The sequence below is a fragment of the Etheostoma spectabile genome, unplaced genomic scaffold (genome assembly GCF_008692095.1).
Source record: "Etheostoma spectabile isolate EspeVRDwgs_2016 unplaced genomic scaffold, UIUC_Espe_1.0 scaffold123, whole genome shotgun sequence".
In the NCBI taxonomy this organism is placed as follows: domain Eukaryota; kingdom Metazoa; phylum Chordata; class Actinopteri; order Perciformes; family Percidae; genus Etheostoma; species Etheostoma spectabile.
Window position 1 is genome coordinate 33,294 of NW_022605572.1, and position 19,932 is coordinate 53,225.

Below are 19,932 nucleotides of genomic sequence, written 5' to 3' on the forward strand. Positions count from 1 at the left end.
AAAAATTTGGTTCATCAACACAAATGTTTTGAAAAAAAATATTCAAGGTCTTGGTTTGAAGGTAATTAGAAAGTCATCCTTCATTTCCATGTTCATACTGTTTTTTTTTAATTTAACAACAATACTATGAACAACAAACAACAAAGTGAATTAAAACAAGCAGGCAAAATGTAAAAAATGTTAATGAAAAATTGAGGTCACTTCATCTTTTCCTGTTTTGGCCATCTGCTCTTTAGAACTATGTGAGGTCAATGATTATCCATTCCTTTTCAAAAACATGTAATTAATTCTCACTGAGAAAATTGATGTTCGGATAAAGACAGTGGAGAAACAGCATGTTTATCTTTACCGTCATTATTTATTTCTAATTTGACACTTCATTGAGACAGCAGTTTTGGCATTGTCCTCTAATTTAGTTATTATCCTGTATTTAGCATTCCGTTCCTACCAGGGACAGAACAACGGATTTCAGTATTGTTAGGTCTTTCGGTATACAGGATCTAAAATGTGCATGGCTTGTTTTATGCGCAACATCCTGTCTTTTGGAGTGATCACGGCAGCGTGTTTCAACGTTACCACGTTTATACGTTCTTGATTCTAACCGACCTCCCCTCAGTTTTAGCCTCGCCATACTATTCCCCCTTTTTTGATATTGTATGGATTTTCAGACTACTTAGTTTCTATGGCCCATTTCGAAACTACTAGTTCAGTCTATATATACGTCTATATCTCGACGCTGCACCTCATGTAGTTTCTTTTAAATACACTTACCTTTCTTCTTTTCCCCACTAGAATTTCAATTTAGGCGGTGCCATTCATGCTCACTTCATGGGGGGAAAAATATCCCGCGGGCAAGTAATACCTCCTGTAAGCACTATATCTTAGTACCTATTTTTAGCAATAATACGTTTTCAAACTTAAACTATATTCTATCATTCACAAATTGTCAATGTTGCAAACTAGGCTACAGGCACGTTCCACCTTCAGATTTTGGGACCTATAACAATGCTGCAGATGTGATATTATTATTCAGCATCACACAACTAATGATCAATATAACAGGAAAGCATTTATTGCCATTGAATATGAAAGATATGATTCCAAATAAACAAGAAAAGGCATCTAATTCCATATAATATATTAAGAATATGATCACAATATAACAAGAAAAGCATCTATCTCATGTAATATCTTACGATATGATCAAATATAAAAAGGAAAAGCATCTAATTCAATTATATATATTAAGATATGGATCAAATATAACAAGAAAAGCATTCTAATCTTCATATAATATATAAATATGATCAACCTATAACAGAAAAGCATCTAATCTTCATATAATATTATAAGATATGAATCAAAATATAACAAGAAAACATCTAATCTTCATGTGTAAGAAGCTGTTTAAAAATATAAATGATTATTAAAAATCGTTGCAACGAATGATCAAGAGGTGTAACTTTCGTCGTTTAACATGGACCCTATTTAGTTAAAGAGTAAGATATTGTAGTTACCTAAAACAGAAATACCGTCACCAAACCACAAGAACTACATATGTAAAATAGGTCATACTTTTAGCGTTATAAGAGCAGAATTATTACGCCAGATCCATGTAAATAATCACTACCTTTAGCGTGAGGGAGCAGCATGCGCAGGGAAAACTAGGGTCCAGGGTTGAAAAGGGAACATCCAGAAACGACTCGAATCACTGATGTTGTTGCAGCTTGGTCTGATCCGTCACTGTCGAATGGAAAAGAAAGGGAGCACATTACACGCTCGTCCTCTTCACTCCTTCCTCTGTTGGTCTTTCTGGTCTTCCTTGTGGAAGAAGTTTCCATCGGCCATGCTTACTCCAGCTCAGCTTGATGTTGTGGTACAGCACCTGGGCCTCAGCTTCTGTTGGAGCTGAGGAACATAATCTTATTAGATGGGTTCTTCCTGAGGTAAAACAGTAGAAAGAAAACTGAGGTACCTGCTCCAACATGGCCGCCATCACAACAGGGTCAGTTCAGACAGATTCATCCCCCTTCTTCTCCAAACTTCACTTTTATCACTTTCTTTGAAACAGGAAATAGTTTGGAAAGATTCAAAGCAACTTTATGATTTCAAACAGACTGTACATCTCAAAATATACCGCTCCATACAACGGAGAAGGTTTCGGGCGAACATCAACGCAGATCATGGTTGTAAAAGTGGAACATTCAATGACTGCCAATGACAAGGAGTAATGAAACATGCATCCCAAGCAGGCAGACCCACGGACAGAGGGTCCTGGTGGTCTGAGACTGTTCCATCTGTGATATAGATGGTCTAGACCTGCCTATCTGTAGAGTAGGATTTCTGGTTACCTACAGAATCTATTTTGGACTCTGTAATGTAATTCAAAAAAAGATCTAAACATTGATAGATTTTTCAGTTCGTCAATTTCAGATGTCCAGCAGCAGCGATGAGACAGACTCAGCCCTTAGGGACCACACACCACAACACACACACACACACACATCACACACACCACACACACAACAAACAGCAGATTTAAATAGTTATACTATACATTATAGTAACGTTTATCTGGTAAAAGGAAGTTAAACTCTGAAAACCACCACGGATGAAGACCAAGCGTGTTACATGACGCTAAAGGAGACGACCAAGCGTCAATAACAACAACAAAGACACCAGCACAAGCGTCTGTATTTTATGAGATGGAAGTGAGAATGTTTTAGGGAAACAGATTAATTGTTTGAAAAACTTTAGATTTTTTAGATCATCACAATACGGTGATTACACGCTGCCCCCAATCAGAAAAAGGTAACCCCAACCCTCACTATTTCAATTAATAGTTTATTGTTTTGATTTTAAGATGGATTTTGATATTTATGTACCTTAAGTTATAGGTTGATCATTTAAAAGTATTAAGGAAATAAGGGATGTAATTCCATTAATGCGCAATAGGGTGCAGTAGGAGCCCACGGTCCCTTCATATCCCGCTGAATGGAGACCGAACATGTCTAGGCCTGCTCACGGCTTCTGTCCAATCTGTACTGCAGGTACAGGGTTATCTCCATACCCACCACATGGGGGGGGCGGGGCCAAGCTAGCCGCTGTGAATAAAACAAAGCAGGCATGTCCCCCGTTGAATTGTGACGAATAAGTATATGGATATAAAGATCATGGTGTGTTGTGCACAAAACTTCATCTGTATTTGAACACAACCTTATCTGTTACGGTACATTTGACTTATATCTACAAAACAATATCTATGGGTGTAGCAATTATTACAACTTATTGGTAGACGTTTTTTCGATTAAATGGCTATTGAAGGGGACATTGGTATCTTGAATAAAACTAATACAAACAAGCTATTTTAGGGCCTTTCAGAGATGCAAGAATAAAGAGAAATATAAAGCAATATTGAATATGTCTGTAAACGAGTGGGTCATAAAAATCCTCTAATATGATACAATGGTAACCATAGACAGGCATGTTACCACAGGGACAACTTCATGCCTTTAGTGTGTACACATTTGTATTTACCTGCGCAGACCACACCCAGCATCCATCCCTTGTGATTACAGTTGGTGGGATCAACCAAATGTGGATTGCACTCGCTGAGCTTTGATTCTCTGCCATGCAAATTGACAGTATTCCAACCAGATGGGACCGCTCTGCCCTGTCCACCAAAGTGTGATTTTGTGGTTGGCCGACATGGCCTGACACCACGCCCAGCCTGTCTACAACCACCTGAGCATCCAACCGGTCCCAGGCAAACGTCACCACCGTCCCCACTGTCCCACGAGGAAGATTATACTTCCACACAGAACAGGAGCTTGTTCCTCCTTGGCCAGATGATACTGAGCCCTCAACTACTGTGCTGTTGTCCTACAGTTTGGGTTTGTAGTTTCAATTTGACTGGTGGTGAAGTTCTTAGGTGTGCGGGAGAGGGTGGTATGGTAAACTGTGCTGTTGGGTTCTGGCAGAGAAGAGATCTTCTAGTGGGACACGTGGGGACTTTACTGCCATCAGCATTACAGTAATTACGAAAAACTTATCTTTCTTTATAACCAGTAGGCAATTTGAGGGAATATTCCATCCCCCTTGTTAGCAAAATGACCCAAATGCCCCTTGTTTACCTGTCATCCCCACTCTCCATCCCCTAGTAGCAGACACATGTCAGGGGCTAAAGGGGTTGTTAAGTTGAATGTGTTAGTTTAGTCTTCCTGACGCATTGATCGTTTATCTGACTGAGGATTGTGCAAGTTAGAATCTATGGCCACGACCATGGCTCTAAAATATCAGTAGCCTAACTGTGCTGTGTATGATAAATCTATAGCGCTGTTTGTAATGTTGAAGTAGCGGACAGATTTGTAATCATGACTTTTTTTTTTGAGTTCCACCCTAGTCTTGGTTCTATAATACTCTCTAAACTATATAGCTAGCAGCGGGTGAATAAAACAAAGCAGGCCTGTCCCCCTGTTGAATGTGAAGAATACGTCTACTGGATATACAGATCATGTTGTTGTTGTGCACAAAACTTCATTCATGTTTTTAATACAAACTTATCTTTTACTGTACATTTGACTTATCATCTACAAAACAATATCTATTGTGTGTAGCAAATATTAAAACTTACTGAATAGACCGTTTTTCTAGTTAAATGGACTTCTGAAGACGATGGTATCTTTGAAAAAACACGTACAACAGCTATTTTAGGCTACAGAGCATGCAAGTAATTAAGAGAACTATAAAGCACATTTTTTATATATCTGTAACAAGTTGTTACTAAAATCCTCTCATCTGCTAAATGGTACACCATAGACAGCATGTTACACAGTAAGACTTCATTGCCTTTAGTTGTACACATTTGTATTTACCTTCGCAGACCACACCAGCATCCTCAGTGTGATTACAGTTGTGGGATCCAACCCTATTGTGGCTGCACTCGCTGAGCTTTGATTCGCTACCTGTGCATGTGACATCATCCAACCAGATGGGTCCACTGCCCTGTCCAAAGCGTGCACTGTTTGGTGCTGACATGGCCCTGCCATGTTTTGGTCTTGATAAGTTTGTACATGCTAACATTATTGTGTCTTGGCAAGCCCATTCATGACCACCTTTCGTCAACAGTAGTGATTGAAATATCAGAGAGTACATCGAGTTAATTACGGCTCTTGTAAAAAGTATTCTGACCAAATAATCTTGACTCAAGGTCTACTTACTTGCTTTTTTTAGACCAGGTGGACAATGACTTAAAATCATTTTTTCAAATAAAACTCGGAGAAGAAGTATGGACATGCAGCCATAAATGGATTCCCTTGATGTAACATCAGGTGAATCTTGCAGTCATGCCTGACATGAACTGGCACTGTACATCCTACATAAGTCTATTATTACTGTATAGCATGCATGTGTGGGCCCCATCCCATGTTCTACATTATGTATTTCTCTGACTTTGATAAGTTTTTTTTTTTCATCAAACGGTTTCTTTGCACCGCACGAGTACGAGTACTCTAGAAGTACACTAGAAATCGATAGCTTTCTCACAATCTCAATTGTTTATTTGTGTTATTTACAAAGTGTGTCACTTCTTATAATTATTTACTGTGAATAATTGTGGCCCTTCCCTTTATTCTTGTCTAATATATTTCTAAACTCACTTCTCCTTTAGTGTTCAGTACTCCAAGGAAATGACCCCGCTTTGTTCTATACAAGACAGAGGCTGATAATATTGTTACATATGGCACTTTTGCCAGTATGTGCATAGCATTATGCTACAAATCAATCAAACCACTTCCTTGAAAGGTTGGGCATCATTCAAAAAGAAAGCTTAATACAGCTTTCAGTCACACAGGTAGAAACATTACTAAGAGAAGCAGATTTGGTTTGTTTACCTCTCAGAATATACTGAGTACGAGCTATAGTAAGTGTAGTGACTACGACCATACTTAGTTGTTAATTTAGATTATTGTTTCTAATAATTATTTTTTCTAACGTGTACCTCAGAACACAATGTCTAGTCCTTTCAGTAGTTTGAATTTAAGGAATTTATTTTCTGTAGCTCACAACGTCATTAACTTATAAAGTCCTAAAACCAAACATAATCCGAGCAAAGATAAAAACTGGTGCTTTTCAATTAACACCACCTGTTTGCATCAATAGAGGAACTTAAATTACCCAAGGCCAGCCTTGGCCTTGACAAAACAATGCAATACATTGCCCCCTGTGGCTTGGAGGAAACCCACTTGTATGGCTCCTACAAGTAGAGTATTAGCTCAAACACTTCACTGATAAAATCAAATAATCTCTTGACCAGGGTCCTTGCTGTGTTATGGAAGTTTCTGTTGCAGAATTGTTTTTGAGAGTGAAACAAAAATAGGAGTGTTGAGAACTAAAACTAAATTTCGGTCTTTGTATTTTAATTATACCCGCAGGTATAAGGATAACAATTTCACACAGCACAGCAGCAACAACCAGATATAAGAAAAAACTGGGTTATATACTGTACATCCCAGAGCGTAATGAGCCCCCCTTTGTCAACATGACTCAGCATTTCTAGATAGCCAATCTAAACACAGGAGACAGTCTGGTGCCACCTCGTTCTTCCCGCTATGCCACACATTAGCCATATTTACAAATCTTGTTAACACACACTGCCAGAGAGAAGAAAGGTAACAGGGAGAAATTGTTAATGTGACCTTGTACTTTATCTAGTCCAGAACATAAAACAAAAGTCACACACAAAGATTTCAAGCATATGAGAATTAACTATAAAGAGAAGCAAAAACAGAAGATCATTATTAGAATGTAATTTTCCCATTGCAGCTTTGTCTCCTCTTTGGAGAGATCATGTGCCACTCTAGTCACAAGGGATTTACAAGCAGAGGTCTTAAAGTCCCTGAAAACATGGTTTTATTTATCACAGTTTTTTTTATTTATTATTAAGTTTTAATGTTTCTTGATAACATAAATATTATTGCATCATTTGTAATACTAAATGATTAACAATGAAAGATCAAGTTCTGGACAAAATGTAATTATTTATTAGGAGTTAATGTCTTAATAGAAACACTTGAAAATCCATCCTTTTCTTGCCAAAACTTTTACCCCCAAAAAAGTGATGAAGTTTCGACATCCTTCTGCCCTCTGGGATGACCCTGAGGTCATTGGGAAGTTAACACTCTCAATTTTGTTGTTTCTACTGGCAGTGTGACACTAGCCCTTACTGACACAGAGCTAAAGAGGTTAGAATAGAGAATTTCTATTTCCGTCCAAGTAAATCATCTGTAAAATGATTAAAAAACACTGCTGTAAGCATATTACATAGGCTACATACAAAGATAGTACCCTAGCCACATATCTCAACTTAAAACAGAAAAAAATCCAGAAAAAAATGACTTGGAATGAAATGGATTTTATATGAATTTATTTCTACAGATATGTCGTGTGCGTTTTTCTCATTTCCTTCAGAAAAAAAGCCCAAAAGTGCAAAATACAAACTCAAATTAAAAACACCAACAAATTAAAAACACATCCACATCACTCACACACATACCTGAAATAACTCATGCTAAATGTATAGGAATAAGTTATTATAAATTGATGAAATGGTGAAATGCCTTAGAAGGCCAATTTTGCTTTGACACAGCTGGAGCCATCACAGGGTTTAAATTTTTCTGGTCTCATGTTTGGATCAATCAACTTGTCTTCTGATTGGCTACACAGGGGGCTGGTTTATAATGTTTGATTCTAACTGGTTGAATAGTTGTCAATCTTTCCCAGTTCCCTCTCTTTGAACACTGCGACTTGATTGGATCCATAAGGAAACTCAGGTTCCAGTAGACGGGTTGGCTGAAGCTGTCACTCATTTCTTAGGCTTCAGGCTATTCGGCTGTGTAAAAGAGATACAATTGGCAGTTCAGGACAGACGGCAGGAGCGAATCAAAATCCAAAAATGATGGACTGTTCAGCTTTGTTTACGAGGAACTCCGGCCAGAATTTAAAAGATTGTAGGGGACCAGCTCGTTTTGGATAAAGGATTGGATGTACTTATTCTTTGAACTGTTGGCTATGTAGGAAAAAAAAGTTATTTATTTCTGTCAGAGTAAGAAAATATTTTGTAAATGTTTTGGGTCCTGTAATGTGACTTCTGACAGATACTGCTTCACTTGTTCTGTTGTTGTCTGCTGATATCAGACGGGGACTTTCTGCTGTAAGAAATTATTTTTCCCTCGGGTAACACGCATGAAACTCATCCACAAACAGCAGAACATGTACCCTCAAAAAACGTTGATTATGCTAATAATTACGTGCACTGTTGGCAGTGGTTGTTGTTTTTGTTTAGCATTGCAGAAATACAATTGTATTGTTCAAGTAGTTTTTAAGCTGAGCTTAAAAACAGCTTTAGTTGCGGGTCCTGGGTCGGGAAACTTGCCCACATAACACAGCAGAACAAATAGCAATATGCAGAGGTGGCAAAGTACTCATGTTCCGTACTTAAGTAGAAGTACAGATACTGTGTAAAAATACCCGGTAAAAGTGGAGTACTGATTAAACTTCTTACTCAGTAAAGTAAACAAAGTACGGCTTGAAATTTTACTTAAAGTATAAAAGTAAAGTAGCCTTGCGAACGATTTTAATTTTTTTTTAACACAAATTTTTTATGCAAGCTACCTGACCAGACAAATGTTACTAGAGAGGACGCTGAGGACACTTCAGTGGACACGTCTTTATATGGCAAAGGCTACATTTTAAATGGATGTCTGCCAATAGGCCCAAAACATAACATATATATGGTCATTATGACAGAAACTGGGACTCCAGGTTAATAAGCAAGATATGAATTCAGTTGTGATTCTGTGAGAATTAACAGATCCAGTTTTTATTTTTAATCTTTTCCCCTAACATTTAAATTAATCTACATGTAGGTGTGTGCTCAAATATGGCTTCTGGAAATAAAATAAAGGATTAAAATATGAATGACTAAACAGACATTAATGAAGATGTTCCCCAGCACATTGGCCAGGAGTCATTCTTGATGCTACTGTCTCAAACATCTCTCTCAGATAAGGCCGAGGATGATGGGAATGTCTTGCTGTTTTCTTCTTTTTCAATCATGTCGCCCTCCATACAACTATGTGCTAAGTTAGTGCCATCCATACTACTATGTGCAACGTTAGCACCATCCATACTACTATGGTAAACGTAGTGCCATCCATACTACTGTGCTAACGTTAGCACCATCCATACTACGTAGTGCTAATACGTTAGCTGCCCATCCTACACTATGTGCTAACGTTAGCACCATCCCATACTATGTGCAACGTAGCACCGCCTACTACATGTGCTAACGTTACACCATCCAACATCTTGCTACGTCACACCATACTACTATGGGCGAACGTTAGACACCACCATACTACTATGTGCTAACGTTAAACACCATCCATACTACTCTGTGCTAACGTTAGCGCCATCCATACTACATGTGCTTAACGTTTAGCAACCGTCCATGCTACTATGTGCTAACGTAGCACCATCAAGGCACAATGATTTGCTGAATTAATGCCTGAATCTGTTGAGTCTCTAGTCGTGGGTCAACTGAAACGTACAGTAGATATTTCCCATCCATATATTGATAATGGTATTGATGACGTAAACAATAAGCGTAACTCCAGTGAAATAATGTGAAGTTGAGGAACTAGATTAGGAGGATTAAAGGTGAATCTGGTGTCCACTTGGCCCCAGGTGTGTCTGTTAAAACACAGACGGAGACAACTTCTCTTAGCTAAGTTCTATCCACTTCTCATTTGAATACAGAATCGAAGTTCGGTCAAAAAAAAAAAAAAACTCATGCGAATAAAGCGGGTGAAACTGTTGATTAAGATCAACGTGCAGCCCAGCTAACAGGTGAAGAACACACCAAACCACAGACTAACTTACTTTAAATGTGAAGAACTATAGACCAGTAACAGGCTTAATGTGAACTGACAACATGTAGTTATAGAACTTACAGTTCTCAAAGACGCACCACACAAAATATAGCTGATTATCCTCCGGACAGCTTGTCTCCTTTCATTTCTCTCACTTTGCTCTCCTGTGTAGCGCGCGCACCGCCTCGCGGTGTGAGGCGTGTCCGCGCTATTTTCCAACATAACCTCTTGTACAAAACGAAGTACGAGCCCAATTTGTAAAATGTAAGGAGTATAAAGTACCGATATTTGGTGTTAAAAATGTAAGGAGTTAGAAGTCAAAGTCCGCCACAAAATACATAGTAAAGTAAAGGAAAAATATCAGAATAATCGACTGAAGTACAGAACGAAGTAATTGGTACTTCTTTACTTCCCATCTCTGCTGATTTACATACCATATTTTTTCAAACGTGAATTAAATAATGACGTTTTACTATGCCATGATATGAATATTGAAACCTGGCAACTAAAGTGTAACTAAACTCATTAAATTGTACCTTTTTGGTGTTATTTCGTTTTTTTTCTAAATATATTTCTAACACAATACCTGCACGTAAAAAAAAAAACTGTGAAAAAACGGTAATATTCGGCGAGCTGGGGCGCCAAAAAATTACCGTAAAATAACGGTAAAACCTAATCACGTAAAAATTACAGTAATTTTCCATAATGAAATACAGAAAAATATCTTTAATCTTACATTTATTGTATGTAATTATGGGCGTTTAAATGTTAAAAAAGGACATTTACCCTTTAAAAAATTAAATTACCTATAATACAGTCCAACACTGCTATAATACAATAATCGGTCTTAAAATTGGCGGAAAGTGCCACTATATTATTGAGTTTTATAATAAGATTTTATGAAAAAATCATGTTATTTGACACATCTTAAATGTAATAACGGTTAGCACCCAAAAACTTTGATTTTACTTTTAAAAATGTCAAAATACTGTTGTAAAACGGATAATAAGCTTTGATATTACAACAACCTACCCTTAATTAAGATCGTATCAGTTATTACAGTTTTACATGTAAATTTACAAATAAATCCTGTGTATATAATTGATTTTTAATGTGAAAAAAGCATACTCTGCCATAAATACAATTATTTCCCGTTAAAAAAACCAAAAACTGTATTAAACAAATAGGTACAAGTATAATTACAGCAATTTACCATTCATTTTAGATCTATTAAGATAATACGGTCTTTATATGTATTTTTTACATAAGTTCATGTATATTTATTTAATCTTCATGTAAAATAAGCATACTTGGCCGTAAAACAGTGGATTGCTTTTTAAAAAGAGAACACATACGGTATTAAACAAGAATGTGTGAGTACAATTACAGCAATCTACCAAGTAAAAGGTGTTTTTAAATGCAATTTTACATGCAAATCATGTACATTTAATTCATCTTTAACGTTAAAAACGTATGCCCAGCAATGGATTTACCTTTGTTTAAAAGTCCAAATACTGTCAAAGAAATATTGATTATAGCAACAACCTGCTGATAATTTTGTCAAATTTCATAACACTGCTATAATACTCATAACTAAATGTATATTTATAAACATTCAACCTGAAAATGTAATGGACAATTTCTAAAATATTGAGCTATAACAAAGCAGTTAAATGACAATCTATAAAAAGGAGATTTAGCTTAACAATAACCGCTCTTAGAAACAACCAGGACACACTTACTACTGTTCATTGTGTATTTTATTCTGTCGACCAACCGATACAGATAAGAATAGGAAACAGTTAATGCTCTAGCAACATACTTGCTTACAAAGCTTAACGTGGCATGGCTACATACTGCTAGCAGTCCAACAATTGCCTGCTTCAGTTCAAGAACAGTTTACAGTAGGTTCAGCTAATGTTCACAGTGAAATAAAAACACAAAGCAAGCAATAAAATGTAAAAGTCAGTCTGGTACTTTAAAAACTGAAGGTACTGAAGAAGCCTATAATTTAAAAGTAGTAACATTACTGTGAACCAATTCTATATTCGAAAGATGGTTACAACGTGTACCTAGTATTCATCTGGGTCAAAGTGGTACTATTGACAACAATTAAGAACACTCAAGAATATGAGAATGAGACAACATGAACTGGCAACTAGGGAATTGGAGTGCAATGGTTCCCTTCTGAAAAGTTTCTTTCCTCCCTCCATTCATAGTTCAAGTTTTGTTATCAGGGAAAGAACCTGTGGACTGACCGCCAGCTGCTTTCTGGAGCATTTCTTCCACTTTCCATCCTTGTCTGGGTGATCTTGAAAAGGCATCTATCAATGAAATCAACAATTTCAGTATAAAATGTGGACTCCTGTATTAATCCACAACAACCACACCACACACACTGTATATACTGTACATATATATACACACAGTCATCTTGACATGATGATGAATCGGATATAAATTTAAACATATCGACGTGCCAAATTCTACATTTATGTATTATGTAAAAAAGAAAACAGTACAATGTGAAATTCCCTGTCAATTCATACCAAAAAAACAAAAAAAGAGCCACCAGCAGTGTGAGATGTGTATCATATACAGTATCTTAACAATTGATTTATCCAAGAGCAGACATTACGAGGTATACCATTTCACTCACTTTTTTATTTAAACCCGCCCTTTCCATATTTTTCACACAACACAGCGAGGAGGCATATGGCACAATACTGACCACTGTATCTTAAAGTAACATAAGATAAATGGCTTATTGCAGACCAGCTGCTCACTGTGCTGCTGAGGCCAACACACAGTTGTTACTTCACACATCTCAGCTGACACTTGAGGAGGCATAAGCGGACTATCGTCTCTTAAGATCAAAAGTAGAATAACCCGACAGAATGGGCCGGGGTTGGCTTGTTAGCATGCTAAATTCAGTAAATATCTCTGCAATACAATACATAGATGTCTTGACATGGCATTAGAACTCTTAATCTCACTTATTTTGTTGAGAAGGTCAGTTCATTTAAGAAGTATATTAATACACACTCTACAGTTGAGAAAATGTAGTGAAAAAGACAAAGGCTGTGACAGCAAGGCAAAGTTGTGAAATCCTGTCCTATGCAAGGCTTCTTTATTAAATTGCATCATATTTTAAAGGATAACTAACTTTCTGGTCATTCATGTCTGTTTTGATATTTTAAATAGACTTTCGCTTCTAACCTCCGCAAGAACTCCAATGTTGTCCTCTTGGCTGCTGTGTAAGGTGCAGGCTAGTAGTAGTTAGTACGTGGCAAACATCAAAACAAGAGCATCATGAAGGCATTGATGTGGCCTTCACAATGGTCTGGTCCACAGAAGCATGAAGTAATCTGCTGCCATAGGAGAACTTCCTGTTGTAAACATACAAAAGACAGGGGATCTGTATTTTTGAGACGTGCTCAAAGACCATACGTCCCAGTAATTATTCATAAGTTTGTAAAGTGTAAATTAGATTTAACAAAAAGCACACAAAACACATGAAAAACATTGCACTGGAGGAGTAGATAGAATCACCAAAGGCCAAACAATACAGTATCATCATTACTATACATGGGTAGGTAATGTTGGAGAAACTATCACTAGATAGCAAACTCCAATGGCTTGGGAGTTCCCAAAAGGCAATAAAACAAAAATCTAGGATTGTTCAGTTATATCAACCTTTCGTTAACAAAAGTACAAGCTTTAGAAAACTGAGTTCACTAGGCGCTGAGGAAACAGTATGCACCAGAGAATAAAAAAAGCTGTTGAGTGTTGTGCTTGTGAGAGGACGTTAAACATTTCACTGAAAAAGTCTTGTCACTTGTTGAACGGGCATTGCACCTCCTCTCCTTTTGAAGCTGAGATTTCACGGAACACAATACTCTTTTAAATCAATCAACTCTTACAATGAGTAAGTTCACATTAAAATGGTGCTTGCAAGTCTCACACTGTGACACTAAGATGTCTGTCGATGATGACTGGAACACATGGCATTTAAATGAATTATAATTTCAAAGTGAGACTTCCAACAGCTATAATTGGAATGAGCCTCATTTCTGGGTTAACCCTTGATGTTGAACGTAGTAACCTTTTAGGGTTTTTCACAGACACCTGCCAACGTGAACTTTAACTTTGAAATAGCAAAAACACTCACCTCACTTTGTCAGCAAATCTGTTGAGACAGAAAGAAGATGAGGCAATTTTAATTTAGAAATCTTCCAAAAAAAAAAAAAAAAAATGCCATGTAAACTATTTTGTTTAAGTACCGTTAGCACATAGTAAAACAGGTAACACTATCTCACCTAACCACATTATACTAGGTGAGCCAACACTTACTGTAACGTTCTGCTTCATTTATTTGACACCGTTAACCCTTTCACGTCGAGGTTCAGGTCCCAGGTTTACAAAGTTAGCACGCTTTGCCAAGCTGGAGTAGTAAGTTAAAGTTGTAAAGGATTACAAGCTAACATTTAGATAACTAAAGTTACAAGCTTGAATGAGTAACGTTAATACAGTTATATTTCGGGCTTACGTACCTTTAGTCTTGTTTACGTGCAGACTGTCAATGCACTTATCCAACCTGAATTTCACATACACGTTGCACTTAAAATTCCCTCTCTTCCATACTGTTTCCAACGGTTTAAACAGCCGCGGCTCCTCTCTTGCTCCGGACTCGTTCTCTGTCTGTCTCCTTCCCGCTGTATCCACCGCCGCTTTCCTAAGTAACCCCTCCACTCAGACGTTGCCGTTGTTCTTTTAAAATTATTGGAGGTTCGCACGTGTTGCCAGATCTTGCGAGACAATACGCAACCAGGCCTGTTGAAAACAAGCCCAAATAAGCGACTTTTTCTACGTAGCCCCCCTAAGATCCTGGAAGAGACAATAATAAAACTGTGTTACAATCCATGTAGAGATTGTAAAACTTACACACGGAGCTAAGAGTTTATTTATTTTCTCCCCCCTGAGCTTCGGACAAGGACCACAGGAGTAACTTAAACACCTTTTAACAGTTAGTTAACATTAGAAAACGGATGGGATTGAAAATCACTTTTTTTCACAGTGTTTTGGTTGGTTCCCCACACGGGTTGAATCAGTTCATTTCCTTTCTCTTTCTCCCAGCCTTTGTATATTTCTTCCATATGCTCCCACTTTATCGGGCATTTATTCCTCCAAAAAACTCTCCTCACAGTCCACTCACCATTAGTCGCTACTCGCGCATTTCCTAAATAGAAAACAACAGACTGCCCTGCTCTGCCTCTGATTGGTTGTACTCGTTTCCATCCTGGGTCAGAGCCAATTGAAGCAGGAAGTGGGTGGGAAATAACGCTGCTGTCCTATAGTGTTTATGGGGCAAAGGGGCGGGATCGAGCGAGCCGCAAGGACAAGCTGTGTACAAGATCCAAATAAGCAACTACACTTTAGTGCAAGCCCAAAAAACCGCAACCCGCGACTACCAATATTTGTAAGCGACTTTACAAAAAAACAAGCCCAAAGTCGCTTAGAATAAGCGGACCTGGCAACACTGGTTCGCACATTTAGAGTCACGTATCCCAAAATCTCCCGCTCCTGACTTTGCAGAGATGAAAGTTGTCTTTGAAGTTGACCGCTGTCTGCACCTGGCGGATCCGTTAACGACTCTGTCTACACAACGTTCCTGATTTAACCCTTTCAAGTCTTTTGCACTGTTTCATATATTTTTAAGATACTGCAATCCAAGAAGCTATTTACAATTCCTCGCATGGAAAAGCTTCTCCATGTCGTTGAATTTGAAAAAAAAGCAGTCTTACTTTTTAATAAGAATTTTGTTTGTGCAAGATATCCCAATTTCACTGTCCAGATTGGAATTTACGAAGGCAGACAGACACATATGAAATTCTAAATTCTGAATGACAGAACATTATATAATGCTGTAACACACAGAGTGGTTATTTGGAAATAACCACTTATTTTGACCGCAGACTGACCCAAATCAGATGTTTTTTGTGACTTAGACCAAAGATTTATAACAATAAGTCACATAAAATTGAAGTTTTCTAGTTTGATTAGGCTGCATATGTAATCATAATGAGATACAGCTAGGCTTTTTTGAAATGTACCTCAGTCTTGACAGTCAAATCAGTTTCTGCGACTGATGTCAGTCTAGATCGGGTCTCAAATCAGGGGCTGAAGGGAAACCTGAACAAGCTCCAGTTACTTTACTTTTTTACTTAAGAATTAAAGACAGCTTTACTTTACTTTTTTTTTCCAGAAACCATTAAAGGTTTTAAAATTGTGATATGTATTACAAAAGTAGAATATTGCACTTTCTTGGAGTGCTGTAATGTAGCTGACCACACAAAGTCACATGGCATGTCTTTGCATCTTCTTTTACACTACAATCTATATGCAGCACTTTAAAAATAGGACAATCAATCAAAAAATCTGATGTGGGCAATAATTAAAGCCTGCAGTGTGAATGTAGTTTAACAGTTGTCTTTACTAATGACCTATTTTACACCACACAGTGAATGACTGATGCATCCATGACCACATAATGTCCAACACTACACTATCAGGGCTGCTTCATTAGTCATATTGTCCCATCAGAACTACCTTCAAGAGTTGATTATGTTTTTTTGAAAGTAATCATGCTATGTAGAACACAGGAAAGGCATATTATATAGAAAATCTGGAAATAGACAACGTTTCTCAAAAGACACTCAGTCAGACTGATGATAAGTGATCGGTTTGAACTGCCGATGAAACACTCAGGTGCAGAGAAATTATAAATATTTTTTTACATTTACTTATTTAGCTGAGCGCTTTTATCCAAATTGACTTACAATTGTTATATATGTCAGAGGTACATCTCTGAGAAAGAACCCATTTTGTTCAGGGCGCAGTGGTGGATGTATCGCAGTGGGATTTGAAACCAGGTTTCACTCCAAAGGCTATCTTTACTGAGTTTGTGCAGTTGGAGTATACTAAACACAGTAGCCAGAAATATTTTGTTAAAACCAAATACTGGTAAAGATATTCAGTATTGACTGTAGGGATGAGCGAGTACAGCATTATCTGTATGTATACTGTATCTGTTTACCACTTGTATTATCTGTATCGGATCCGTACCCGGAGTGGGCGGGGCCTAAACGGAAGTTGGTCGATTTAACCCGAAGTGGGTCGAAATGGGGGGGTGGCGTTAACCGGTATGTTATTTAAGCATGCAATTGATATGAGTTGATCAGAAATTGTTATATTTATTGCTGTTAGAAAACTAATTTCCATGACCCGCATCAAGCTTCAGATCAATGGTTTTGTCATGGTGACAAATATATAGGCCTACAGATTATAACAGTTTTGCAACAATAATACAGCAATGTGGTTGCAATTATTAAGTAAAATGTAATGAACAAGAGTTTTCATACTCAAATATAACTTTATTTTTTAACTTTAATTTTTCTCATTATCAGTGTGATCAATTTTTTTTTTATTGGTTCTTTTATTTTTCCCACCAGGTATGTTGTGGTTAGTGTCTGTGCCTGGAGTGAGTAGAGAATATTATATAACACCACTACCGGTCAAGTTTGGGGTCAGTTAGAAATTTCCATTGCACCATTATAGACAGAGCCCCAGCTGAGATCAGTTGCATTGTTTTTTTTTAACCAGGGCAGTAATCAGATTACATTATGTTTGACATAATTGCAAATAGGTTTGCCAGTGTTTTGTAGTAGGTTTTTTAAAATGCTATCAGATTAGTGAACAGAAGGTGCCTTTGGATGATGATATGAAGGTTGGTGATAATGGGTATGTAGAGATTGCATTAAAGATCAGCCCCCCCACTCAGATCAGTCTTAATGGAGTGGTATGGAATTTTTAAGGGTCCCCAAACTTTTGACCGGTAGTGTATATATATATATATAGAGGAGAGAGAGAGAGAGAGAGAAGGGGGGGGGGGGGGGGTTGGAATGTGTTTGTGGTGTGTATCTTAATTTGTAATATTATTCATTTATACCGCAATGCCTTTTTATTTTTTTAAAAACACAGCAAGAAAGTTTCAGACATTAAAAAAAACTGGTTTAGAGCAGCAGGCAGTTTAAAAAAAAAAAAAAAAAAAAAAAAACCTCAGACGGCAGACATGCAACAACCGTATAGCATTCTGCCGAGCACTATGCCTGAACCAACCCCGGTTACCAGAAGTCTCCTGGTTGCTAGGTACTATAAACTGAAGTATAAAACAAACCTGAAGCTGAAGAAACCCTAAATGTACGGGAAAGCTCCGCGGACCAGAAAGGGAGAGCTGTTCACTTCTCCGGTCCCGTGTGCGAGTGAGAGACACACAGCAACCAGGAGTCTGTCTGTGTAGGGAGGGGCGCTGGACTAGCCAATCACAGAATAGTTAGGGAGGGGCGCTTGGACTAGCCTAATAGAATAGTGTAGGGAGAGGGACGTTGTGACTGCACTGTGACTAGCCTATCACAGAAGGAGACCCAGTCAATGGAGAATTTCATTGAATCCGAGCACGGATAATTTGCTCATATTACTGGATAATACTTGTACTCGGCAAAAAGTGCTTTATCCGTACCGGATACTCGTTTCAGCGGATACTCGGCTCATCCCTAATTGACTGCAGTGCTTTTATGTTTTTTGTCAGTTTACACACACTAATAGGTCATTTTGATTTGCTTGAGAAGAGAATAGTAACATAGTGTGTGAAGTGCTTTATTAAATGGCATCTAGAAGTCATCTATTTTAACAGAAACAGTGACTTTAGGGTTCGGGTTGCGGCAGACAGGCAGTCATTTGAAATGGAATGAAGCCCACCCGCGGCATTCGCGGCATGACAGTGGTGGAACACGCCCCACACTCCGGTCCGGTTGGTGACGGTAATGTGCGAATGCGAATGTGTATGACTGCGCGGTGCTTTTAGTAGGTAGTAAGTTCTGTGGTCTTCCTGCGCGGCTTTTCTGTGGCGTTAACTTTGCATTTGACTTTTTCAAATGAACAAAACAAATTAAACATGTTATTAAACAAACAAACATTCAGAGATTTTATGACGGTAAAACAGCCGCAATCCAGTAGAAACATTGCGAGGAGAGTATTTTTAAGAACTGAGGAACTTTGTTTGCGACGTAAAGGAGGATTGGGCGCCATTGAACGGATGGAGCAGCACAGAACACATTCAACGTAGTTGTTTTATGAACAAACTGATTTCTATTCACTAACACCAGCATAACATATTCGGTTCTTTAAAGAAACGGCAGCCAAAGATGTACAGAACGGTATACGGTAACGGTAAAAGTTGCAAAACGAACTCCTTCCCAGTTAAGCTAACATTAGCTTATCAAAAGTGACATACACGTTTGTAAGTTCTGCAAAGCATAATTTTCTTGGTTTATGTTTCATGTTAAAATTCATATAATGCATCTTGCAAAACATTTGATTTCACTGTGGACATGTCAAAAGCTATGGTGCTTTTATGACCGTGGCAGCACTTCAAAGGCATATGTAAGCATATATGTGTGTAACCAGTGCCACAAACACATGGACAGAAATGCTTAAGCTACATGTTAGCTATCTCATTGTTATTTAGATATTTTGATTATATCTTAATAACTAATCTAATATGCATTAATATCTAATATTGACAAAGCAAATTCATATCTCGTTATTGAGGTTTAGCTATACTTTTTGTTCTGTGTTTATATGCAGACTCAAGAAGACCCAGCCAGCCACCTGTTCACCTGAGGGACAAAGCCCTATCTTCAGCCCTGTCAAATAACCATTCCATGTGGCAGCAGCATGTTGGTGGACAAGTTCCAGGCGCCATGGGAAAGAATGAGGCCCTCTCTTGTAAGAGACATTGTTGCTGGTAAGAGCCCTTCTATAACTTCATCTTGAACAGCTGTGAACAGGAGTGGCACCTGGTGTGGTCTTAGTTTAGGGTGGGTACTGAAATGCTGACAGGAGTGGAACTCGGTGGGGTCTTTGGCTGCTGTAGCCCATCTCT

The 19,932-nt window shown here is 37.9% G+C and overlaps 2 long non-coding RNA genes across 2 annotated transcripts; one reads left to right on the plus strand and one right to left on the minus strand.

Moving 5' to 3' along the window:
- Window positions 1-4,208: 4,208 nt before the first annotated feature.
- On the plus strand, window positions 4,209-11,958 carry LOC116685719 (uncharacterized). The gene is made up of 3 exons (XR_004331027.1): window positions 4,209-4,314; window positions 6,348-6,351; window positions 11,948-11,958. It is a non-coding gene; the product is annotated as an uncharacterized LOC116685719 (long non-coding RNA).
- On the minus strand, window positions 4,229-14,425 carry LOC116685717 (uncharacterized). The gene is made up of 3 exons (XR_004331025.1): window positions 14,415-14,425; window positions 9,329-9,334; window positions 4,229-4,312 (listed from the first exon to the last, which is right to left on the minus strand). It is a non-coding gene; the product is annotated as an uncharacterized LOC116685717 (long non-coding RNA).
- Window positions 14,426-19,932: the final 5,507 nt, after the last annotated feature.